Here is a 27,795-nt window from a genome sequence, read left to right on the forward strand (position 1 = left end):
TTTTGGGGGGGGAAAATATACATCATATAGACCTCTAAATTGAATTGCTGAACTTGTTTGCATGATTTCAAGGACTTTATGTCATGCCAAGCATGTCTTTAGTTGGTCTGACATGTTTTGACTGTGTGACCCAGGGTCATGCTGGTAAAATAGTAAAAACTCACTTCGTCTGCACAAGTAAAAATATTTCTTTCAGTATTCACCACCAGAGTATTAGCCACAAACTTCCTCCCTAGAGTCCTACTGGCCTCAGTCCTCTGCTTTTAAAATGTCCCCAGTTTCTCTGTCAGTCACATAGCCATGCTTTACAAACCCATATCTGGTAGCAGACATTCACTAATAAGCCCAGAGGCCCCTGGCCAGAGAATGCACCATAAGTCAACAGCAGGTGGATAGAGAAGTGTGCACTCTACTGTGTGTGTGTGTGTGTGTGTGTGTGTGTGTGTGTGTGTGTGTGTGTGTGTGTGTGTGTGTGTGTGTGTGTGTATATATATAAATAAAAGTAAAAAAGTATCGGTATTGATATTTGCAATAATGGCTCTGTATTTACTTTCGATATCAAAATTTGCAGTATTGCACAGCACTAGTACCCAGACCTATAGGAGTGCCAGTCAGGTCAGCTAGCTTAGGGGCAGACAGCATGGCCTTTACACTGTGGCTGTATTAGCATGGTTTTTTGCTGGGTGATAATAAATGCCTGTCAGCTGCTAAGGAGCTCTGCTTTCTATTTTTAAGAACCTTCCGTATAATGAAGATGGTGCAATGGTTAGCTTTGTGGCTAAAGTGAAATTTTGTCATGGTTGTTCAGTGGTGGAGATCATTATTAACCAATGAGGTAAAGCTACTACACTCACATGTAAATGAACAGCAGGAAACACACAAGTGTTTGCTTTTATTAACACAAACTTACTCTCACAGGCTATTTTTTTCTATAGGTAATATTATAATGTAAAAGATTCTATTTTAATAGCAGTAATTGTGTAATGCCACGAGTTTTAAATATAAAGTCACCGAGCACAGTCAGTGTCACATCTCTCTGATTATGCACTATTATGTTCCCCGCTGACCTTCGGCTATTTCAATGAGCTACAGTGAAGCTGCTGCTCAGGCTAAAGAGTGGCTTCTCTTGACAAAGCCGTGACTGACAGCAACTCTTCCTCGTTACTCATAACTCACTTCACCCTGAATTTTTAAAAAGAGTAACATTTTGTGGTTTCTCACCAGCCAAGTTGTAAAACTGATCACTATTGTACTGGCGTGAGTCATTAATAGCGACACTAGTGAAACAGAAACTTTAAAGAGGACGGAGGACTTCCAAAAGCGGACGCCAAAGGAAGAGAAAAAAAAACAACTTGTGAACAGCGGTGCTAACGTGATCGTGTCCCAGTTTTAACTATTTTAGAGTCAGTAAAGTAACTGAAGGGTCTAAAATACCCGGTCCATGGGATACGTGGGCTGTCAGTGAGATGCTCAGTAAAGTTCAGTTATGTAAACACTCATCTGTGAAGTCAGAGGATGTTCAACAAGCTGAGATACATCAGCTACGCCTCGCAGACAGAATCAATATGCAGCTCTGATATGAACCGCAAAGCTTCCAAAGGACAATACTGTAGGTGTTTAATGTTGCCGTGGCAACAGCTGCACCATCTCCCTCCACCCATCCTTGAAACGCTGTCCTTCCCAGTCTCCTGTTTGTCATATCAAGCTCAAATGCACCTGTCCACCAGATAGCTTCAGTAAGTTTCCCGCCCCTAGCGGCTGTTCCTGTTTACAGAGACACTGCTCATTAGCTCTTTGATAAATGTTGCTAATTATTAACAAGTATTTTAAGCTCAATTATACTGTGCTGTTGCTGATGTGTAGGACATCCTTTCTGCTTCATACCTGTAGAATTTTCTGCCCCCCCCCCTTCCTGCTTGGTGTAGGTGCATTTAGGTCCCATTTCCTGTTACTTACCACCATCACAACTGCCTGTCACATTCACACATTGCTTGTGCAATATGTGCACACATTCATAGCACTGACAAGTGGTCAGTTGTCTTTTGTTTTACTATTTTTGTTGCCAGGCAACATTTAGCACATGCTATTAGAAAAAAAAGCTTCACTGCCTGAAGTCATTTTCTACTCCAGAGTTGACTCAGTGTTTAAATGCATGGGGGATGGACTCATTTTATTTTATTTTTTTCCTGAGAACGCTGCACTGTTAGCTGCAGCAGCTTTATATTTCTGGACATCTAAGCTTACAAAAGCATGCAATTTGTATTAGATTTTGCACATGATGGCTAAATCTTTTGTATTCATGCATGTCTTTTCTACTTTGATATGTCAAACTATGGATAATTCAAGAGGCAGACAGAGTGTTCCTCTACCTGGATCTGAATTTAACTAATACTTGAATATTTTTAAAGGAATGTGGGAAACTGTAGGAATGATCTGTTAATTGTGACTAAAAATTACCTGAAAAATACCAGCAGTTTGCTTATGCAAGATCAACACACGTGTCAGTGTCCCTGTGGAGATGAAAAGCATGAGTACACAGTCAAACTGTGCTGCCATGAAAGCGGAATATACAGAAGGCAAGTAAAAATCAGACGATGGCTTAATCCTGTGCTGCTCTGCACTGTGTTGTTTGAAAATGCAAAAAGAAAAAAAAAGAAAAAATAGTTCTAGAAACTAGCTATCATTTCTGATGTTTAAGAGCACCAAAGGTACATGTAATATTAAACTTTCTGGGGGAACCCAGGGCACCCTAATGCACACATGAATTAACCACAGCCTCGTAAGAGCCACGTTACAATATTCAGGACATGTCTGTCTAATGGGATGGAATCAGCTTTAAGCAGACTTTAGTCAGGAGCTGACAAAAATGAATGTGGTGTTATTAAAATTTCATTTCTACCTTCCTAAGACCCCTAAGTTCTCAGGGTGAATCATTCCCACACTTAATTAATTTTTATACTGAACTCAAATTTAATTAGTATTAAACTAATTAAACGTTTCAAATTTGACTGTGCGGTATCCAGCTGTCTGACATCCTGATGGTGTATGTCATCTTTTCGGGTGCATGTTTTACAACATTTTGAACAAATATTAATGATTTAAAACTTATTAACACATCACCACAGGATGGAGTTTAAGAACTTTTTGATTTTGATCCAGATATGTGGATCACAGGATGTGACCCTCAGCAGGCTCACTTCTAGTATGTGTTTAGTTCAAATTACCAAATATCAGGATGATAATAAGCGTGTTGTTTGCACTGAAAACACTGTTTTAGTCTATGTCCAGGAATCCATTAGCTCTTATTAATCATGCCTGTTTTGCTTTTGTTGATAGATTTTGTTGTTTTCTTCTAGTACGCGTAGCTGTGGTAAATAACCCCTGAGCTCTGAGTCTCTAAAGTGCAGATGACGGAGCAGGCGACCTGGAATTCATGTGCTCTTTGACTCCGGCCCAGTTACCATCTGAGACATCACACATACCCAGAGAGCGGGGGTGTAGCAGGAGATGTGTGGCTTTTAGCTCGAAAAAAACCAAATGCAGGTTAGCTAGCAACAGCGCCATAATTAGACACTAGAGTGGGCAGAGGCCACAGCAGCGGGGAGGCTCGCTGAGATGTTCTGCCACTTCTCAACCCCACCACCACCTCTTCTTGCAGAAACCACTACATGATTTATTTCACTTACTATCTTTACTGCCAACTCATCTCCTCCCTGGTCTCTCTATACACAAAAGCAATCAGAGCTTGAAAACTAGCAACTTAAGCTGATTGGCATTATGTAAACACTGTCCTTCTTGCTGCAGCAGAAGAAGAGTCTGTGTGTGTTTGTGTTGCCTACAGCAAGGCCCTGAATCAGAACCAGCTGAAGCAGAGCAGAGGATGAGACTGGCAGACTTATCTGCAGGTGTAGGACACAGCTGACAAATGAGCAGGAAGCGTGTTGGAGTGTGTAGGTGTAAGCAGGCACCCTCCAGAAAGACACACAGGCCGAGGCATAACATCCACAAAAGCTCCTCAAATGGCTGCGCTCGCTGATTTTCACCGTGCCCACTCATTACGGTTTATATAAGCAGAGATCTCTCTCTCTCTGTGTGTGTGGTATGTGCTGAAAGTGTCCTCCAGAGAAAACACATTAGTCATTTACACTGAGGGAAGCCTTCGTCAGTGTCCATCAGTCTGTGCAGGGAAACCCTGAAGACCATGGCAGTGCAAGTTCCAAGGAACGCACAAATAAACACACACTCGGAAAGCAAGAACAAGCTCAGGGATAAATGCGACTGACTTGTTTGTTCCCTCTAATGTTCCTGTAACTTCCACCTTGCAGTACAGTGATGGATCATTGTTACCGGGAGGGTCGCGCTACCCGACACAGCCAAGGACGAAGAAGAAAAGCTGGAGTGGAGAATTTGTGACATTCATATAAAAGCAGTTCCAAACTTAGGAAGAAGAATTGCTGTTTATTTACGCGAGTAAACGCCTCTTCGTGTTCGAGCACACGGCCTTTCTGTGGACACTGAGGCTAAAAAAGGAATGGATGAGAGAAATGGTACACAAACAGCTATTTAAAGCGATTTCATCCCCGGGCACCGCATTACAAACTGATCGGTTATGTCGAATATTTCCATTGCACCTCAGCATCTGATGCAGATTGATATGAAACGCTAGTCTAAAGATGTCAAATAAGACTCTCATTATTATAATGGGTTCCAGGGAGATTCTTAAATTTCATTTCTGTTCGATGCAAAGCATGAACGTTGAAACCGAAGGACACAAAGGGGTGATTAAGAATGTGTGCCATGAATCTTTAATAAGAGAGACCTGTTTCAGGGCTTATGGACATAAAGGCTTCTACAACCAGGAGCTAAATAATTGATGACGTTATGCTGCGTGGTCATGACCCACTGACATGGAAACTTTGACCTTACCTGCAGCTAAAATAGCTACATATCCAAAGACATAGAGAAACAAAAATATTATTATTGGTCAGTTACTGGTTTTATACTTCAGCTGATATAAAAATAGTTAAACTTTAATGATACATCTTAGCTTCAAAGAAATACCTTATAGCAACCTGCTTCTCGGTCCATGTATTAAGTAAACGGATGACAGCATTTTGTATTTCCTTTGTCTACTGACGCATAATAATAAAGTTTTGGTTGTTTATTTACATAACAAAGGACAAAGTGTAGCATAGAACAAAATGGACTTGCATCTTTTTCTAATTTTATTATACGTCAAACTGCACTGACGGAGATTTTATTCTGTGATGTTTTTCAGTTTAGATGAGAGAACAGGTGGGGGCCACGATGCCTTACAAACACACTATCGTGACAGGCTCTGACCCGGTTTTCTATCTTATCAGTTTGTACTGAGGCATGTTCACAGCTGAAGGTTAAAACAAATATTGGGGTCCCTACACAAACACTCCCACACAATCTGAGCCCTCCGAGCGCAGTCACTTTGATTTAACACAAAGGGATCTGTGGCTCCAAAGAACATTAAATTCGATGCCAAGCTCGGAGAGGCCACAGGCCATCACTGTAATGCAGAGGGACATGCTTTGCTACGGTCACATACACACTGTATGAAGCTGGCTGAGGTTTATTGAACAATCAACATTGTTATAGCAACAAAACACTGAATACCTTCAAAAAGTGTACAATTACTCAATTACTGTACAAATTCTGAAAAATGTGCTCCTCATTATTAATAAAAACTAAAACTAATACTGAAAACTGGAAACAAAAATAATAATCATTTGAAATATAAATAAAACTCTGCTTAGTAACTCAAATTTACTTAAATTCAGGCTTAGCTTAACTTGAGACATGATATCAGTCTACTTAAAAATCTACAAATGAACCTCCCATTGTCTGAATCTTCTTCTAACCGTGATTGTGTTATTGATCAACAAAGGTGATTATGAACACAACTGAAAAAAATGATGGAGACATCTGGAACCCCTCTGGCTCTGCTGTTCTCCAGCAACAGACATGGGTTTCACAGTGGAGCGACACTGGTCGGTCACCCGTCTGTCTTTTCGGCCTGCTTTCCGCATAGGCAGGCTGCCACTGGCAGCTAGCCTATTAAATGGCCAACCTCTGTTTAAGCCCTCGTGATCAGACTGTGTCAGTCAACCAGCAGTACCCCTCCTGGAGCAGCCTCTCGGGCTAGTTACACGACTTCAGCAGGGATGAGAAGTGACAGACCACCAGGAAAGAGAAGACATAATTGGGAGGACTAACAGTTTGTGCTCAGCGAGGAGAACAAAAACGTTAATTTGTCCTTGTCCAGATCTTTCACGACTGTTTTTACATTTTAAAAAATACATGAGTAGAATTTGGTCAGCACCCTGATTGTATCTGGCAATTACTAGTAAGTTGATACAATAAGACAATGTGGTTTGAAGACGTCACGGGCCATTTAACTATGAGATTCATGTCCTTGAAAGCTCCCTGATCAAATGCTAAACGTAATGACTTGGAAACATCCACTGTCTCTCTGTAGCTTCAGAGTAAATAGCTGGTTGTCATTTGCTCCAGTTTGACTGTTTAGTATGCATGACACATGCAACCCATTACTGTATAGCGTTCTCTTTTGTTTCCATTATGCTGTGAAATAGAGAACCTGGGCCAATATAACGCCGAGCATTACTGCTGGGGTTTTTCCCCCTCTTTACCAATTAAATCACATAAAGCAGATTCTGCCTGTAAACTTGTACAAACAGTGACAATTCATCACTTGGTCTCTATTCTCACAGCGAAATAAACAAATCCTGGGTAATTTCAGGACCGTCATCCCCCCAAAAAAGTAAGTAAGCAGTAATAAATCATGATGCAGACTCCAGTCCCTCAGGAAAAAGGTTTTTTTTTCCTTCTGTGCATGAATAAAACTTGAGGTCAAAGGTTAATAAGAGTAATATTCACAAGCTCAAATTATTACTAGCTACTCTGTTGGCAGCAGACTTTAACTGTGACCCTTAATTTGAGGTCATTTCTCCCATAAATGCAAAACTAAAGCTGTATAATCTATATTGCCTGTTTTTGGGTTTGTTGTTTTTTTTACAGAGGACAAAGAGACAAGAGCCAGAAGTTCTTAGAAGGTGGAGGTGAGTGTGATCTGTGTCTCTGTTGGCATCTATTTTCTGACTGGCTGGCCTGTCTGCAGTGTCACCAGCCATCACTTCAATCCAGGCTCTTTCCATGCCAGTTGGCTCGGCTCTCGGTCGCTCTCACACTGCCTGCCACATTCAGAGACGAGAGGCAGAGATGGGGCATTTTAGGCTGGCATCACACATCACACGCTTGCAGTTCTTTGCACTTCGCATACACACACGCAGAGATTTGCGTGTTCCAATTTACGCACGAAAATGGTCGAATGCACAGAGATACGAAAACAGACATGCATGCATATTCACTCACGCTCCCACTGTCCTCGATCTGCAGGGGAGTGTGTGTGAGTTGTATCTTAAAAGGCTAGTGTGTAAGGGATGCTGACCTTTATAACAACCCTGTTTACAACATAAACGCTGAATAGAAAGCAGCTAAAAATCAAGTTGTGGCAAATGTGGGGTGTCTATAAAAGATGTAAATCGTACATACTTCAACACTGATCTTTTTCCCCTTTGGTTTGAGAGACTCGTGGAAGCATCATGAGGGAAAAAACTGCTGGCGCCTGCTTTAATCCTTCTTGAAGCCTGCAGGCTCTCCATGTCCTTCTCATTGGATTCATTAAAAGGATCCCTGTCCTCTCAACTTCCTTTCACTGCCTGCCGCCTGCTCATCAAGTGGGCCAATTACAAGCACGATCAGGAGTCAAGAACTATCTGAAAGGGGTCACATACGCACTGCAGCTCCCTCTTTCCAGACGGAAAGGCTGAAATGATGTCGTGTAAGCAGTGATGCCACTTGTGTAGAAAATAAGGAGCATATTGTAGAATAGAATAGAATAGAATAGAATTCAACTTTATTGTCATTGCACATGCACAGGTACAGGGCAACGAAATGCAGTGTATATATATTGTGTAACTATATCCAGCATACACAGAACACGTGCACGGCTAGTCGCTAGCTGTCTAAACAGTAATGTCCTTTGCTAGTTGGCAGCCTAATGTTCATATTTTATAAATGTAGATGCTAAGCAGACAGCTGCTACTAGCCCGGGCTGCAGGACTGGTGAAGAGAGTCTGAGTTAGGAAATGAAAAATCTGTGAACTGTGTCAGCTGAAACTGGCTTGTAACGACGTGCCTGGAGCAAGATATTAACTGCTGAGTAGCACACCTGGACTTTACTCAGCAAAGCAGAGGTGGTTTCTATATTTGTACACTTCAACAGAATAATTTGCCATTTTTCCATCTGTAGTGTTATGAGAAGCATCAAGTGCCGCACACTTAGACACAGATCAATGTTGTGTTTTCTTACTTTTCACCCACTAGTGAATTAGTTTCATCTGTAATGGAGATTAATTTCTTAAAGTTTTTATGTGATTGGGTTAGAGTTTCAGATGGCCATCTAATACCCTGGAGGTCCCTTGAAAACGAAGTCTGACTACCAGTGCGAGGCGGCGAGGGGGGCGGTGTGCAAATTGAAAGTAATCCTCAGACCTGGGCAGCAGTGCAGCTGGATTCACGTCTATTCATAATTCATCACTCAACAGCAGTGGGGTGAAGATTGTTCTATATGTGTAATAAAGCAAGAAGAGACGTCTCTGAAAGGCACTGACAGAATCACATAGATCAGCCATTGTGTTGCCGAACGTCCCAGGTGAGGGACGCGCTTGTTATAAGCAGAGAGACAGACGGAGACGATAGCTGCAAGTCACACCGCGTTAGCTCCTACAGCCATCCATCCGCAACTTTCAAGAGGAGAGCAGCTGACTGAGCCTCTGCCAGTCTAATATGAACTGTCAAAAGCCTAATTAGACAGCACCCAAGCATCACTCACAAAAGGCACCAGTTTCCCTCCAGTTGGAGCGTTCAAGTTTTTCCTGACCAGAAAGGAGTCAAACTGCTACACTAAACCCCGAGGGCGAGAGAAAGGAATAATTGGTAGCACATTTTCAGAACAAGCTTAAACATTTTAAGCAGACACTTGTGGTTGGTAAGTTCAATATTCACTTTTCTCTGACTCTTTAAGTTTCCTCCAACATTCATGAAAATATCTAAAAACCTTTGCTGTAAAATCATTTAGATGAATAATGTTTAATCACAAGTTTTTCCCGGGTTCCAGGTTTAATGCAGTCATCCAAAACACACGATGAGGATACTTCGGACTCAGAGGAACTGCCAAATCACACTGCAATTCTCTGCGGGTTTGTATTTTCTGATAAAAAAAAAAAAAAAAGATGATTTAATCCCTTGTTATTGTAAAAACATAAGTCACAGCTGCTTCATCACTTTTATCCTTGTAAACTCGGCAGGGTAAAATGAGTTTATTTCAATGATATAAAAAAGTCACTTTTCCCTGGGCTGTTTCTGTGATAAACTCTTTGAAATAAATTGAATCATTCATCACTTTTCAAATTAGGTATCTAACGCATGAGCATAACTGCAGCTGAGGATTTAATTCACTCGTGGGACAGATGCATAAATCCTTATAGCAGCTTGATGCTGACATTTTTTGGAAGACAGCAACAGCAAGTCAGCATGATTGATGATGATGACAGACATATGACAGACACTCAGACAGCTTGTGGACCCTAGACACTCAGCACTGCTTTACCTAAAAGAGATTAGGAAAAGGTGAAACAAATTCACATGCCGAAACCCTGAAAACAGCTACACTCAGAGGGTGTTGAGGCTTCACCTTGAATACAGAAGTTCAGTGACATGTCCTCATCTTCAAAGATGCGCAGTTTGCATAGTGACAACACTGAGCCTACTGCACACTGTGGAGGTGACTTTGGCTGTCAGAGATGTTGGCTGCCCCCCTAAAGTTCTGACATCACACGGTCCTGATGCTGAGGACACGGTGGAAGTGAGAAAAAGAAGGAAGGACTTTTAAAAGATGCGATGTGGTGAACTACTAGATGGCATATAGTGCCTGTGTCATGATAATACTCTCATAAAGTTTTGTGTGCTAAAAAAGTGTTGTATTGGAATGTTATTGTGCTTAGGTTCCATAGTGCACGCAACAGCAAAACAAGCCTGGACATGTCTGAGAGCGAGAGCAGCGTCAGCATCCCAGGACTACTTCAACAACCTCTAATCAATAAAGTACAATGCAAAATATGTTTTAAAAAAGTATACAAACAAAAAGTATGTTTGTAGAGGTGCAAACAACAAAAACACACTGTGGAGTACAACAAGGCCACGAAGGGAGGCCAGCTGGTGATGTGCGACCCAAAACTAAACTAATGACTCAGTCAAGCACTGCTTGAGCGCTCAATGGTTGCACTCCATATGACAGGAAGAGCAAACAGTAGATGCAAATTACAGATGCAGTAACATGGTAGTAAAAGTGAATGTTAAGACAGTAATGTGCAGGCCCCAAAGAGTAACAAGGTGGTTAATTTAGTTATTGCTACAGTAAAAATGTAAGCACCAAGGATACTTTTACATTTGACTTATGTTGTAATAATAATAATAGTAGTAATGTATACCATGGGAAAATTACTCTGCATTTAACCCATTCACTCAGTGAAGCAGTGGGCAGCCACCAATCCCGCGACCGGGGAGAAGTGTTCAGGGGTACCTCAGGGTAGCCATTCAGTGGATTCAAACCCCCGACCTTCCGATCATGGGGGCAACCACTCTACTCCACTCTCTACTGAGCTGGCACCAAATTCACACTTCAAATTAGGTAGTGTGTCATCAGTGACAATAACATCTTAAGTGTCATGATCGCAAATTTCCTATAAAATGTAAATATATTTAAATAAATATAAATAATAATGATAAATAATTTTATGGCTATATGGTTTCTCATGTTTGTGCTGAGTCAGGCTAACAGACTGCTGCCATTACTGTTTTATTTAGCATATAGACATGAGAGTGGCATTGAGCTTGCTTCCTATGATGTTATTTTATTATATATTTACATTTTATTTGGGACTACCGAAGCAGGAGTGGAACAAGATGTTGGAAAACGCAAAGACAGACCCAGAGTAAATCTAACTTAAAGATGTGATATATTAGGTTACCTCCAGAGTAAAGCTCACTGCACCGTGTGCTTTGTCAGCTCTTTGTAGATATCCTAATTGCATTTTTACAGATTAGTCATAAGGCTGACGTGGCTTATGTGAAATACGGCATTGAAACCATAGGTGAACAATAATTTGCAACCAGGAGGTTTTTTCTATGTGTCTGGCATTCCTGACCTCCCTGTTTCTAAACTGCACCGGCTCATCGTTGTCACTGATATTTTGTAAGATGTTGCTGTTCCATGTAACGAGTCTCATTAGGCTGCTGCTCCAGCAGGGTAGGTCATAAAAGGTCATCAGCATCCAAATCAACAGCTCATAACTAACATCTGCTTCAAATTAAGGATCCACAATCTCAGTTCCTGTTTCTGCCAATTTGGATATTTTCAGTGTTGCTATCGTTTCACACTACATTGAGGAAGATCATCTTAATATGCCTATTTGAATACAAAAATACAGCTGAATATCTTTCTCGTCTCGTTCCTTGAATGTGAGAGATTATCCGAAGTAACCACGAGTTCACTCATCTATATTAATATCGTTTTCTGTAAAGAATTTCTACGCAGCTCACTCCACAGCAGTGAGCAGACCCAGCTCTCACTCTCGTCTTACGTTCAGTAATGAATACAACACAAACCCGTGCTGCAGAAACAGAGCGTTGACAGCTAGCCTTGTTTTAAAAAAGAAAAATACACCAAGACCGGTGACATCTCCACAGCTGTTATCCGTCAGTGCTTTGTTCCCTTAAATGCAAACAAACGCTAGAATTGATCACTTCTCTTTCAGATATTTGACACGAGCAAAGCGATTTTGCTCCAGAACGCATTTCCTGATAAAATAGGGCACCTCTGACATCAGTGTGAGTCTACATTAAGGTGAAAATGACACAGAAATATCCACAAGTGTTCCTGACCAGTAATTATCCCTGTCTGACACACATGCAGCAGGAATAGCCGCTGGCCTGAACGGGATTACAGTGTAATGACATGCTGATGAAATGTACTGGGCCATCCAGCTCTGTCTATGTTATGGCCTGTTGTTCATATTTCAGCTGAGCCTGTTTGTATGGCCTACTTCGCAGTCCCACCCTCTAATCCCGTGCCGATGGGAACTGCCACGCCGCCTGGTCCCCTTCCCATCTCTCCTCCACTCAGCTTTAATCTCACTTCGGCTAAGACGGTGATGGTGAGCGCCAAAGTAGGGGATGGCTGACAGTCAAAAGCAGCCTCGGTTAAAGTGTGTTTTTGATTCTGATAAACAAAAAATACTTTAACTAAATCTCGTTATTTTGCCCACAATTTACAGTCTTTGCATGAATGAAAACAGCAGCAAAAAAAACGACTGTGTGCCGTTTGGAGCTGTGAGCGAGTGGCATGTCTTCCTTCCTGTTGTGCCAGGTCTAATAATTTGAGAATAGCGTGGTCTGGGATTTTGGTGTAATTATCCGAGAGCGCTAATTGCAGTAAGAATTTGGAAGCAATTATGAGGATCTTGAGCATCGACGCTGGCACTGAATCTGCATGGCGCAGAGTCTCACAGCAGCTGTTGATTAATCTTCAAGCTTCACTAACACACAAATCCCTGCACAAAACTTGTGGCGATAATCATTCATAAGTTAAATCCCAAATTTATTCGCTCATCCCTTTATTTGATTTGTGCGCACTAGGAGGGGATGTTTAGTCTGGAAAGAAACTCTTGTTTATAGCTTTGAGCTGAAGCAGAAGAAGCAGAATGTTCAGTATCTGTGCCACGTCTTCTGAGAGATTAACTAATGTGGCAGCAAGCTGCCTGATAAAAGGACTCAAGAAGTCAAGTGGCAGGAAAGAGAAGAAGGCGCTGACCAATGAGGGAAACGAAACAAAGCAGTCAAGAAAACGAGGAGAAACGAGAGGAAAGAAAAGCAGTTATTGAGCACAGGAAAGCAGAGGAGTGCGCAAGAAGAAATTATAAATAGAAATAAAAGAGCTTCTTCTTTTTAGTTTTCTTTTTTTTTTTTTTTACAGGGTGACAGATAAAAACAGAAAGCAGAGATGTGAAATGGTTTAGGGAAGGTGATGAGGGATTATACATCCTGACAGAGCCACAGAAGAAAGAGAGCCTTAGAAATGGATTTGTCAAAAGTGAGGCACTTCAGAGGAACGTGGACTGCAACCGTGTGTGTGTGTGTGTGTGTGTGTGTGTGTGTGTGGTTGACAGCCACACTCTCTTATCGCTCTGTTGTAAATCTGAACTCAAAAGAGAATCTGTCACTGACTGTGCTGCTGCTGCCGTTGTCCATAGAACCGCTCTGAGCACCCAATTGAACACTTACATACTGACAATGAAATTGTAAGGTACACATAAGTTCTGCAAAAAAAAAAAAAACCATGTACAGGCTCTCAGATGAGGCTTTCTATGGCATCAACAATGACACAGGTTGTCAGCACCTGTGATGAAGGCTTAGTGAGAGAAAGGGCTGGGGGCTGGGGGCTGGGGATTTACCCCCAAAGCAAACAAACAACTGTTCACGGTACAAGCGCGAAGGATGAGCAATGAGTGTCCTTAAAGGAGATCACCATGCCTCGCCATCTCACCAAGTCCAAGGCAGATTACGGCATCGTGGCCTTTTATCTGCCATGCAAAGGGACCTCTTTAAAGTCTCTAGGCATAGCTTTGGGCACCCAGTAATTGGGTCCTGCCTGCACATTAAACATAGATCTGTTCTGGCATCACACAGGAACTCAGCATCGGATGTACCGGGATGAAACAGCATGCTGGATGGAGTAAGAGGCACACACTGTGCCACACCAAAAAAAGAAGGAGAAGAAGAAGAAAAAAAGATAAAAACCTCACCCGTGCAAACAGACTGAACCACAGCTACAGTCAGACATACAAATTATTCACAGGCTCTTTTGAAACTGTTTACTCTGGGATGCAGATGCTGCATTCCTCACACTGAGACAGTCGAGAGATAAACTGAAAGTGGTTCTGATGAGGGATTGGTTGTGAAGGATTTGATTGTGGGACAAAAGTGAGATGCAGAGGAGTTCTTTGAAGGAAAGCGACAGTATGCATGCATACAATAGGCTGACAGAGGCAAAAGGAAGCAGGCAGGGCTGCCTTTGAAATAGGTGAAAGAGGCTGTGACAGTGTGTTGTCAGGCAGGCGAGCTGATCCCTGATTCTGTGATCAATGTTTTCCAAGAAAAAAAAAAGATGAATAATTCAAAACAGACGAGCGACAGGCTCGTGAAGACGGGTAAAGCAACAGTAGTCGTCTGGCTCGCATAATAAATTCATAACATTCCCCTGATGTCCAGAACCGGCTTGTCCTTTTCGCCCGAAAGTGTGGCAAACAGCACACATCAGAGAGTACACCTGTCAGAGCTCGAAAATGTGACAGAGCATGAGCAACGATGCACTTGTGTACATAGGCAGCAGCACAGTCGCATGGACGGATATTTATAGCTACGCAGATCTACAGATTGTGATCTATACCGACAAACATAACCCCATAATTCTAAGAAGCAGCATGAAATCCACCTCCACATATAAAATGTACCCACCATGTTCCAGCTATTCTGTGAGTAGAGTATAGCCTCCATAAGGTATTGACCTAAACAACAGAAAAGAAACTTGCCACAGCTGTGATTTAGTTCAAAGCAAAGAATCTCAGCAGACTACTTCTGATCAAACACGTCTGACAGGCAAACCGAATCCGTACACTCCCACAAAGGAAGGGGGGGAAGATGAGAGGAACCACAGTCTGTTAAGCCCAATCTCATCACACCCATCTGTCACGGTTACACACGGACATTTACAGCTGCACATTTATTAGTTCAAATCAGGCAGGAAGAAAACAGGGAGAGATTTTCTTCCTTTCAGATGACAGCCTGGAAAAAAGCTTCCCCCCTATAAATATACTGTCCCTCTCTCCGCCACTGCATGAAAATAACACACTTGCTTCTCAGTGCACGGCAAGTAGGGTCATCTTTTATGGACTCTGCTACAGCTGCTGTTTTAAGTGGACTAATATTAACAAGGCATGCGTAAATAAAAATCAATTAACCTTTAATTCTCAGCATTATAAAAAGCTTCAGCATTTTCATAAAGTGGAGGTATTTCTATATCTTGTTAAACTATTTGAAAAAGGAAACCAGCTCAAACTAACATCTCCATAATTATGTATTACACTGACACACGGCCGTAACACCTTCGAGCTACAAGCTCAAACGCTCTAATGAACACAGTAACGTCTGATATGTCTTACTTGACTTCAGTGTCACCTCCTTTGACTTATTAAAGAGGAATAATTTTCTTTTACCTCTGGTGATCAAAATCTGAAAAATGAGGAGTCTCTTGAATATATTTAGGGAGCAGAAGTTAGCCAGTAGTTAGAGTTGTATCCACGAATCCATTCCTTTATTTGACACTTCCTAATTATGATCCAAATTTCAATTTAAAAAAATGCTTGAAAGCTTCTTTTAGGTTCTTTTGAGAATTATATTTAATTTTGTTTGAGCTGGAGGCAGCATCAGGTTACATTAACTGAAAACAGGGGGAGGCCGCTAGCTTTGCTGTGTCCAATTTGCTGTCACAAAACCTGCAAACTGCTGGAGACTCATTGTTCCCAGACCAGAAGTAATCAAGTAAAAAGAAAGCACACCCTCTCTCAGTTCTAAGGTTTTACGTATAAAGCCATAATAGAAAAACGTATGTGGTCCTCGGCAGGTGTTGAAAAATACAACCTGAAATGAAACATTACACACATTTCCGAGTCACTATTTAAACGAAAACTGGACAATAAAATGTTTCCACATTGGAAGGAAGGATTCATCAGCTCGGGAAATGGGATCATCCAATGAGCACGTGAATGAACAGTTATTCAATTCCGAAAGTGAAGTTCACTGATTTGAAATCATGCATAAACAAGGTTTAAATTACAGTTCGAATGCTCCCATTTCTTGTTTCTATAGGGAGCAACTAAAGTGCACGCAAGCTAGCAAAAATATACTACAAAAGACGCAACACATAAGGCAAGTGAAGCGAGGATAAAAGGAAAGAGCAGCCTGACTGCGCAGTTCAATCTCATCTCCCTGTTCCACTGATCTCCACTTCAGGAAAATGATTTGATCAACTGATTATCTGATTTATGTTCAACAGCTGAAAAGGAGATAAAAGTCAGCTTTAGTTCTGTCAGCGTGATCCGCGGAGCAGACAGAGAGGAGAGTTGGAGGTCGTGGAGTGAGCTGAAGATGCAAAGAGGCGTGAGTGTTTAGTCTTCATTTATACAGACGGTTCAGTCGGATATTTAAAATAGCTTTAGTAGGTTCAAAGAACAATTATTTAATGAGGATGAGTAAGAGAAACAGACAATACCTAAAAAAGCTCCACGGATAAAAGTAGACATGGAAGCGATGCGCCGGAGTATTCATATTCTGCACGACTGATCTTGATATAAATGCAAAATTAGCTGATCCGGGCCAAGATGTTGAAGTAGCAGAGAGAAAGCCATCTATTGCAGTGATGCAATCACTTAGGCATAATAACAGATTCATAGCTCCTGTGAAAAACACAAGATGTCAACTGAATCCAGTTCAGCTTGGCAAACTTTATACACATCTGGAACAATTTTACGCTACGATATGCACTATGGACTCACCAGCTGGAAACAACAACGTCGGACCCCATCAAAATCTGCAAAAAGGCTCGTTACATAAGAATGAGCATCATCATTTTACAATTTCAACAAAATATAATACATTAAACTGGGAAAACGCTGCCAAACGTGCAGATATCCAAGTGTTTGAGCAAAATTAAACACATCTACTAAGTATTTAAGCAGGTGGCTGTGGCTCGGGAGAGGCGGTAGTGCAGGTCATCTACTAATTAGGAGGTTGGTGGTTCGATCCCTGGACGCTCCAGTCTGCATGCCAAAGTATCCTTGGGGAACATGCTGAACCCAGAGTTGCTTATCGGAGTGTGACTGTTAGACAGAAATCACTTGGACGTAGAAAGAAAGTGCTTCTGTGAATGAGCCGTGTTGTATAAAGAGCTTTGAGTGCTCGAGAAGAAAAGAACCGTTTATCATTTTCTACAGAGAATTGTAAATACTGCTTACAGAAAGTACACTCTGTCTTGAAATACTATCCAAAAACCAACATCCGTGTGACTCGATGATAATTTGTCTTTGCTTTAGTAATTGTGCTTATGTCCTTCATTCAATGTATTGTTAACTGTCGTATGGTTATGCCACAGTTTTACCATTCCTGATCATCTCAGCTTTTGTATCTTATTTGTTTTTATATTTCTCGATTTAGCTCTTTGCTACTTTCTTCATAGCTCCCTCACTGCCGGCCGGGATATATTAATATATCCAATTTAGCAGCCCTGAATTGAATAAACATGTATGAACGTTATGCGACAGACTGGCGACCTGTACGGGTGTTCCCCGCCTCTCGCCCTATGACAGCTGGGATAGGCTCCAGTGCCCCCCGCGACCCTGGGAAGGATAAGCGGAAGCGAATGGATGGATGGATGGATGAACGTTATTATTAACATTAACATTATTATTGCTGGGTCTTTACCTTACAATATAAAGCGCCTCGAGATGACTGTTGTTGTGATTTGGTGCTATATAGATGCAACTGAACTGAATACAGATGCATGGATGTTTATGTGCCATCAACTTGCCAGGGACTGTAGATGAAAATAAGCATTTGTGGCCAAATCTTTCATGATGTACCAAAGCACTCGTGTTAATTAATGTGCATTGCCACTATTTAAATATATAAAGATAAGCATCACCGCACAAACACTTAACTGAGTGTTTTCAGAGATCAGCTGGATCGAACACACTCTTAACTATTGTGAACATCAGGACCTATTTGAAGACTGATTAATTAATCCCTTCCTTGATACTCTACTCTGACCACTACACATGAAGGTCTCATTAAGCCAAAGTCATCAACCGTATCTGGACTGAGGGAACACTATAAAGGGGGGAAAAAAGGTACATTTGATTAAGCACTTAAATATTAATTAGTGGATGATGTTGACTGGATGAGGGTGTGCAGGTGTGCTTGAAGATAAAGCTGCGGAAGTTTAATTAGGTATTGCAGTTTAATCGTGATGTGTTTTAATGCATGTGAGGGCAAGAAAAATGGGAAAACGTCGCGACTGCAAACACTCATGCGTTAATCTAATCGTGCTCGTAGTTACATAATTTAAGAGAGCTGATTATGAAGCGATCTCATGTGCGGGGTCTGTGGTATGAAAGATATGTGTAACTTGAGTCAGCCCATAGGACACAGCTGGCTTGACGCAGTGGTCCCAGATACAGTAAGCCGCGACCGCCTGGCTCAGCTGCTGCAAATGCAGTTTAATGACAGAGCTGGGATGACTGATGCCCCTCGAAGCGTGAAGTAATAATATTTCTGGAATCTATCAGTCGCTTTATACAAAGTAGAAAAGGTAAATTTACATTTTTATCTGCAAGTTATTTTCCATTGATGTGTTTAGAAAAACACTCTGAAATCCTTTTGAAAACATGAACTCTACTTTGGGCTAAATGTGAATTTATGATGTGAGAGTTACGGGTAAAATAGATAAAAGGCAGCTTTTAAAACAAGTTGTATTCAGAGAGTTAACATCTCTTACAGTCTGGGTACTTTTTCATTTGAAGAATCAAAACGTTTCTCAACACGTCCTGAACAAAGGAGACAAATAATGCTTTAGGATTCTGCAGTGAGATGAAAACAACCGGGTGCCCTTCAGAGATGAGTGTTTCCATGCTACTGAATTACAGTGCCGCAAAAAGTGTTTGCCCCCTTCTTGATTTCTTTCTTTTTTTGCCTACTTGTCACACTGGCATTCTTCAGGTTATCATCAAATTTTAATATTACATAACGATAACACAGGTAAATAAATAATGAAAATTCAAAAAGATGTATTTATTATGGAATAATCTATCCAAGCCTACCGTTGCACTGTGTACAAAGTAATTACCCCCTGGACCTGATAACTGGCTATTCCACCCTTGGCTGCAAGAACTGCAATGTTTGTGATACCTTCAGACACATTGGAGGGTTTTCCAATATGAACGTCTTTAAGGTCACGCAGAAGCAGCACAGTCTGATTTAAGTCCAGACTTTGACTTGGATTCTCCAAAACATTCATTTGTTGTTTGAGCCAATCAGTGGTGGACTTGTCACTGTTGAGTGCCTTTGAGCTTCAGGACATGAAGTAATGAGCGGAAATCCTCCTTCAGGGTTTTCTGGTATGGAGCAGAATTCATGGTTCCCTCAGTTACAGCGAGTTGTCCTGAAGAAACCGAGCAGCCCAGACCCTCACACCATCACTACCACCACCGTGTCTGACTGCTGCTGGGATGTTCTCTTTATGAAACGCTGTTAGTCTGATGCAGATGTAACGGGACTCAAACCTTCCAGAAAGTTCAGCTTCTGTCTCATCAGTCAGAAGATTTTCCCAGGAGTCTCTGAGGTCATCCAGATGTTTGTTGGCAGATGTGGTGTTCTCCTTGGACTCTCCCACGGAGGCCATTTTTGCCAAGTCTCATTTTTATGGTTGAGTCATGACATCTGACCTTAACAGAGCCAGACGATGCCTGCAGGTCTTTAGATGTTGTTCTGGTTCTTCTGTGACCTCCTGAGAGAATTTTGGTAGGCTGATCACTCCTGTGACTTTATTCTCAGTGCTATGACTGAGAATAAAGTGTTATGGTGGTGGTTGAGCAGTTAGAAAGGACGGTTAACCAATATTACAGTATACATTTACATTTACTCTGGTTAGTTGTTTCCTTTTGCATGCATTTCATCTGATAACTCATAACAAGTGATGTCAAATGCCGAATCTATATCTCAGATGTAAAAGGACAGTTTTCATACCAGACTGCCCAAAGATGGCACAACAGTGAGCCCATGTTTTACGTTTTTAATAGCAGAACGAAGTTGGCATACAATTTAAAACCTAATTTAAAACTTGAATAAACAGTTATCTGTGTCACTTATTAGTTTATTCAAGACTGCTAATGCTATGCTAATGATATATCATGTATTATTTTTGACTGGACAGATGGATTATTCTTGATTTAAGGAGATTCTTTTTGAGGAACTGCCATATGCAGTCCTCGGAGTCCTGTTTAAATAATTTCTTACGCTATTAAGGATAACATCTCTGATGAGACACCGAGCAGGAGCCCTGAACTCCATTTTCTCCAGCAATCTCAGCCATGATTGTCGATCCATATTGAGAAATTTTGTTTTATAGCCGTCCGGTCGCACCACTTTAAGCTGCCAGCAGCAGCAGAAATACATAAAATGAAATGAGGCGGAGAGTCTGACAAGTATATAAGCTCCCCAGAAACCCTCCTCTTCAAGCCCTAGCACAGCTCAGTGATGGAGACTCTTTGCTCTCTGACACACACGTTCAGTATCAGCTCAGACACATTAGAGGTTTAAATAGTTGATCTGTCTGTTCTGTGTTGTTTTATAGATGATTTCATTTTTAGATCCAGCTGGTCTGGTGTCAAGCATTCATCGCCACAAACGTTCTCATCCTAAGGAGCGCTGGGCAAACAAACTGACTTCATGCAAGAAGCATGAGACAAAGTGTGATCTCTGAACTCCTCTTAACTGTGTAAAATCAGACACTCGTGAGACTCATTTGATTCCTCTTATTATTTACGTAACTACTAAGATCGTCTCATCACACATTCTTTCATCCAGAGGCCGCGGAAAACATAAAATATGCAGCATCCAGAGTGCAAAAACCACTTCTCTCATGCCATCGCTTCCTCTCTGGATCTCGCCTGTGTCCTCCAAAGTCACTCTAGAAAAATCATCATCAGCTTAAACGAGCAAAATTTCAAAAGTACACAGATAATACAAGAAGTTGAGGTATTATAAATAGGCTGTGCAATAAAAAGAAAATACATTAGCTAATGTAGTTTTAAACTGAAGGTAGATATATTTTCTGAGTGGGCCGTGACAGAAATTGCATCTGTATTGTTCTGGGTTGATTTATTTCTTTGGCTTTGATTCTATGGCTTTTAAAAAAAATCAAACGAAAGCCTCTGTAGTTACTAGCGGCTCCATTAGAGTCACATAAATAAGCAGCCCTGCAATGACAAACTGCAGCGTGTGGCACTTCATGACTGCACTGCCGTACTAATTCGTCTAAAGCTTCAGCCTATTTTCCGCAGGTCAGGGAGCATAATTTTGAATAAAAACGCTCACATTTGGCCTTGATTAAGCCCTGGAAAAAGGTACACACACACACTCACACACATGCAAGAGTCTAATTTCACTAAATTATTCTAGATGCCATTTGAAGATCAGTTCACATTCATAAGGTGATATATTGAGATCAGTAATTGCCATCCAGGGGACACAGGTGTTTCTGCAGCAACCACGGTTACGTAAAGACTGTCAAGCTGCTCGAGCAATCTTAAAATAGTTAGTTGAATGTAATATATAAACAGTGAAATATTATAATGCATAGCTCCAGGAGCTCCAGTTTCCCCCAGCATCAAAAAAACATACAGGACTTTTTCTCCTGTCATGTGCTCTCGAACAAGGCACGGTGGCTGGCAACTACTACTAATATAAGGATGGGTTACAAGACGAGAACTAGCTTCCCTACAGGGATGAATAAAGGAAATCTTACCCTCTATAAGTAATGAATAAATGATTAAACCAGAACGTCACTGATGTAGTAGCTCGTCCGACTCATGATCATCACAATTCACAGGTCATTATAATGTGTGAGGTACAGAAAGAAAGTAATAGGCTTCGCAGTCATTGGTTGGAGGTATTTTATAAACTAATGAAAATTTAAATCTATTAAAAAGTCAAGGAGGATTGCAAACAGTCACACACAGGAAACTACAAGCTGAGCATTACTCTAAGAGGAGGAGTGGTTTTTGTGACAAGCAGAATGACCTTGACCTTGATCATTGTGTGTAAGTTTCATTAAATTCTAGCCAGTACTCTGTGAGCACTAGCAGGTCTAATCTCCGAGCTACATCATTAGATCCCTACTATAAATATTAGTTAAATAGCTAAAAGTGGCAATAGGCAGCTGGAATATTTGGTTTAACATGTTAAATAAAGGATTAGCCATCTGACAGAGTACAGAATTAGCTAATAGTAACAGATAAATTGATAAAATTCCCTTCAACTAGAAGGTGAATAAAATCCATCTTTTTGGTCAGATTTTATCCCAACTGCACTCAGTTCGAGGACGCGATTGGACTGATCTGACAGGGCTGTTGTGGTCCATCTGGCAAAATAGGACTACTGCTCTAAGATAACGAGGTCAACCAGGCACTAATGTCACAACAAATGCGAAATGAAGAAATCTCATTTTTAAAAAAGACTTGTAACGCCCACGTGCTCTCTAAGCTCTGCATTAAGGTTACAGCCCCGTCTGAATGTCTGTAATGGCATTACAGTAGTCTGTGGGAGGCCAGCCAGCGGACGCAAACCGACGATCATTCCAGCTGGACATCTTAACGCAGACAGATGACACGCCAGCCTGCCTGCAGGTATCGGACAGCCACTCGCAGGAGCACTCTCTCCTTTCAGTCCCGCATCGCATGCCTCCTCCTCCCTTTTCCTCCCTCTGCACTCTCCTCCCTGTAAGAGCAGCGATGCCCTCATCTTGCTGACAGTGGATGCATCTCTGTTTTATTGCCCTCATAAATACTGTGGAGTTGAAAACAATGAGGCACTGTTAAGCTGAGCCAATGTGACTGTTGAGCTTGGATGACAGCTTTATGTGCAACAGAAAGGTTCAAAATGAGAAGGTAAGTGTAGGCGTAGTAAAGGACAAGGCTAACAGGCCTGCTTTAATAACGCACTCTGAGGAACTTTGCAGACATTTCATTACTGACACATAAATCTGTCAAATAAGGAGGCTAAGTGGCACCTCGGGTACCATTAAGAGCTGTTTCATAATTGCCTTCACTTTAGTTGCTGTTTTTTCTTGATTTTTTTTTTTAAAGTAACTGCTCTCAGCAGAGATCTATAAGATGACACACGGAGGCACGAAATGCACAGCATAAATCCAGTAATAATCCTGGGATTAATAAGAATGTAAGATGTTAAAGGAACTGCACCTAGAGTACCTTAAGCAGATTAAGCATTTGCAATGTGACCCTTACTGTATGAACCCAGTGACGAACATGAACCCAGTGTCCAAGGACACTTCAACAGGTCGAAAGCAGCCAGTGACTGAACAAAAGCTAAGGCACCCCACTGCAGGACACCAAACATAATTCTTCAGTCACAGCGCATGAAAAGAGGGAACATGGTGTTTGAAATGATTTCCATTTGAATGTTGGTGAAATTACCGACTCTGCGGCTCTCTACCCGCCTCTTATTGGTTTAACGGTGACCAATTAACTGGGGCAAGCATGCAGTGACACTACGGTTAAAAATCGTTGAAAGGGCCAGTCTCAGACTGACTGAATCAATGTAATAAATGTGCGCCTATGGCTGAGAGATGTGAATGTCACGGTATAAAAACAGGGTAGTCCGAAAGGCTTGGACTCGAGTACTTTCAGGGACCTTTGTTGCATCTCATTATCCTCCTCTGTCAACAAGTGACCCCCAAAATACTCAGATGATCAAACTCACAGGAATTACAATTCCCTCCTGTACTATCTTAAAAACAGAAACACATCAAATGTGCAATTTCAGCAACAAAGCAGCCAGTTACAGTATGTATGCAAGCACTGCTGGACCAGAGGAGGAAAGAGATTAAAGCAAAACTATATTCAGAATTTTCCTAAAATAATCATCCGTCTTCCAGAGACTGCACTAAGAACAGGGCAGAGGCGCAGTAAAAACAGAGCTGGGAGAGGGCTGAGCAAACACCGACAGAGGGTTTAAGACATGCCAGGCGGAGGACAGGCACCGAGCCTCTCACACCGAGACAACTGCAGGGATCGATCAAAGGCTGCCTCCCCCCTTCCTTCGTTTAGATCATCAAAACCTAATTGACAAATGGTAACCAATGACACACACACAGTGGCTCTGCTTGCATGGTTGCACTAGCACACCATCCCGAGGTTGACAATAGAAAAGCACGAGATAATGAGACCTGATGTCCAACTGAGTTAGAGAGCAAATCAATCAGCCGGGAATGCACCATAACAGAGTGAGAAGTGTCTGAGGGGATGGGATGTGTGGATGATTACAGGTGCAGCCGTGGGCTCATCAGGTTGTCTGTTAAGGTGAGAGTTGAATATAGCAAAGTGGAAGAACGAGTGAAAGACACATGCAGCAAAGAAGAGGGACACAAATGATAAACGCCATGTGCACGGTCTCGTTTCGTGGCACATTAATGGATCACAGAAGAGTGGGGGAAAAGTGTTTGTTTGATTGCAAGAAAAGATGGGTACTTGACTCACCCAGGAGTACAAGTTGACCGGCTCTCCCTCCACATCTGAGCCTGGAGGTACCCTGGTCTCCGCTGGCCGTCTCCTCCGAGTCTGTGCAGGATGATGTTACAGTGTTGGTCCTCCAGCTTCTCCAGATGCTGGGCTTCTTCTTCCTCCTCCTCTTCCCGCAGCAGCAGCAGCAGCTGGACCGAAGTGTATTCACTCACCTTCCCTCACCGTTCTCTGCTCCTCCCAGCAATGTCGCGGAATTATCTCTTGCCACCCAAATTGAGTCCCCGGATTCCCCTTCACCTCTGCTTTGTGCTACAGAGCCAGCAGGAGCTCCTGCCACAGCTCTGCGTGTCGGCGAAGGCAGCCACTAGCGAGCGGGTTGGACTGATGGAGCTGTGGTTACTGGATCGCGTTTGTGTGAGTGTGCTGGCATTTGTGTGTGAGGGATGTAGAGCGAAGTGTGTGTATGAGTGTGTGTGTTTGAAAGAAGACCCGGCTTCTGATCATTGGGGCTCATCTGCTCTCTCTCTCTCGCTCTCGTACTCTGGCAGTTTTGCGCTGCATTCACGTTCCGTGTATAAAAACGGAAAAGAGTCACCTGCTTAGAAATTCAGCCCACCTCAGCTGAATTGAAATGTATTAATGATGAAATACATTTCAGTACATTTCAAAATTATTCGTTTCTACTACAATATTTTACTATTTGATTTATTCAGTTTGTGTTTGGTTAAGATTTTTATTTATTTATTTTATTTTCATGTATTTAAACTATAGTCTCGCTTTCCTCGGCAATACCCTAAACTTCTTATGATGTAGTAAACAACATCCAATTTAAGGTAGGCTATTTCCGCCCAGCTAATAGAAATATCTATAAAAAATTCTACTTTTAGCTCCGTTTTTGTCCTCCACCAGCTCGCCAGGGGTCTCTCATTAAACAGTAAGCAGGTGTTCTGCAGTGGATTTACCAAAGCCTACTTGTAAACAGTTGCTAGAGCTGCTACTTGAAACTAGCAGTGAGAATGAATGAAAGCAGAAAATATTTCTGACCATAAAGCCAAAACAATGAGCCGAAGGACAGTAAAACCCTGCAGAGTTGTAGAGATCTGCAAAGACAAGTGGTTTTTGTACGAGGCCGTCCTTGCATCTACAGCTAGTTCTATATTTGTTTGACACGGTTTTCATAGTTTTGGCCCTGTACACCACTGCAATCGATTTTAAATCAAATAGACACGAAGTGATTGAAGTGCAGGTTTTCATCTTTAATTATTACAACAACTGTGCATTAAATGTTTGAAAATTACAGTAGTTTTTATACACAGGCTCCCATTTTTGAGGCACATTATTTATTGGACCATTGATTGCAGTTTCATGGCCAGATGAAGCCCATTCCCTTTTTATTTCATGACAAATGAAGCAGAAATCAAATCTGAAGTTAAAGTGTCGAGTTTGTATTTTACAGTTTTTCGTTGTAATTTCTGAATTTGACGAGAACAAGAAGCTATCAGAGATACAAAAGGCTTTAGGAGGGCCAAATCAATAATTTAGTTCATTCGTAAAAGAAGGAATGGCGAGCTGAGCAACACCAAAAGACTCAAAAACCAAAGGAGGTAAAGTGGATGAAGACAGAATTTTTTCCATAGTTGACAATTATCTGACCAAGATAAGATCACTGCTGAGGAGACGAGTGTATCATTGTCAAGCTCTATAATTTACTAAAAGTTCTACAAAAGTGTTTTTCAAATACAGAGAACAATGAAATGCAAACCACTAGCTACACTCACGGAGGTCCCATTACACATTTACCAGGAGACATCTAAAAGAGCCTGCAGGTTTCTGAAAATACATAAAAATCTTGTACTAGAATGATGGGAATAGAAAAGTCTGGGCAAGGAGAGAAACATGAAAAGCAATAACATATCATTGCTGGAGCCAATATTATACTATAAGGATGTATAGCCACTACTGTTTATTATTATTATTACCTTTATTTTGCCAGGAAGTCCCACTGAGATCACATTATCTTTTACGAGATAGCCCTGACTGAGGTTGCAGCCATACAACCTAAAGCATCTAAAAATGCTACAAATGCAACATAAAATATAAAACCACAGCTTAAAACACAATATAAATATACCCATAACATAAAATGTTAAATCATTAAGTGATTTGTCAAAAGAAAAATCCACAAATCTTTCACTGCATTCCTCATTATACTTCTAAATTCACCGATGGATAGAGGCATGTTTAAATTTCGATCTTTCTGTAAATTATTCCATGTCCAAGATGTCTAGTAATAAAAGCAGTTTTTCTGAGATCTAACAGAACCCCAGGTACATCAGAAGGCAGCCATTTAACGGAGTGATGATGTGATAATAGTAGTAAGATGAAATGTGAAGTGTACCATGCTGTACTCTCTGCTCAGATTCAACCAAACGCTGCAAAACTATCTGACACAGTGCAGAAAATAAAGACCCAAAGCATAAAGCAAATGCAACCCAAGAGTTTCTCAAGGTGAAGAAAAGTGATGTTCTTCAATCCCCAACCTAACGTGGAGCTGAGAGAGCAGCTTTTCAGTTATTAAATATAAAATACAGAAGAAAGACACGCAATCAAGCAGTAACTAAGGTAGCTGCTGTAAAGGCCTGGCAGTGCAGATAAGGGAGGAAACAGTATGTGGTGTCCATGGGATCTAGACTTCAGTCACTAACTGAATTCAAGAATAACAAATAATTCCTATATTTAAAATTATGTCTGTTTGTTCAATTAGATCCTGAGTTTCTGAAAATGGGGAACTAATTCTCTGGCTCTCTTACAGTTTATAAATAGTCCTGATAAATAAGTGTTAAATCCATGTTGGTCCTCAACTATCCTGTTCCAGTTCAGCTTCCTGTATTCCCAAAATGACAACCATCAGTGAGCAGAGGTCTCCATGTAGGAACAAAGGGAAGCAATTTGGGGTTTAGTATCTTGTTCCAGGAGAAAACAAATGAGCAGCACATTAAATCATAAACTCTAGCCAACCACCAGCCCAGCCTAACTGAGCAACAGCTGCTACACTGTTGTTCTACAGTGAGACTGAGGGGAGAGGGATGGTGTGGCAGGTGGCTGAAACTACAACAAAGCTTGAATTTTCAGTCCATGCTGAGTGCAGAATGAAGCTCGTGCTCTTTAAATCTTAGATGATGTTTTTCATCTCAGAAAAGAAATGACAAAGAAAATCTTTTTTTTTTGTACTTGCACCAGAAGGTACCCCAAAGAT

The 27,795-nt window shown here is 41.4% G+C and overlaps 1 protein-coding gene across 1 annotated transcript in view; it reads right to left on the bottom strand.

The window, feature by feature from the left end:
- The window catches only part of lingo3a (leucine rich repeat and Ig domain containing 3a), a 30,044-nt gene extending 4,883 nt beyond the window's left edge, over positions 1-25,161 (bottom strand). The window contains exon 1 of the mRNA XM_040040314.1: positions 24,555-25,161. The gene's annotated coding sequence lies outside the window, so the exon portion shown is untranslated. The remainder of the gene's footprint in view (positions 1-24,554) is intronic.
- Between the last annotated feature and the right edge of the window lie 2,634 nt (positions 25,162-27,795).

Source organism: Simochromis diagramma, unplaced genomic scaffold (assembly GCF_900408965.1).
Source record: "Simochromis diagramma unplaced genomic scaffold, fSimDia1.1 OVJJ01000026.1, whole genome shotgun sequence".
In the NCBI taxonomy this organism is placed as follows: domain Eukaryota; kingdom Metazoa; phylum Chordata; class Actinopteri; order Cichliformes; family Cichlidae; genus Simochromis; species Simochromis diagramma.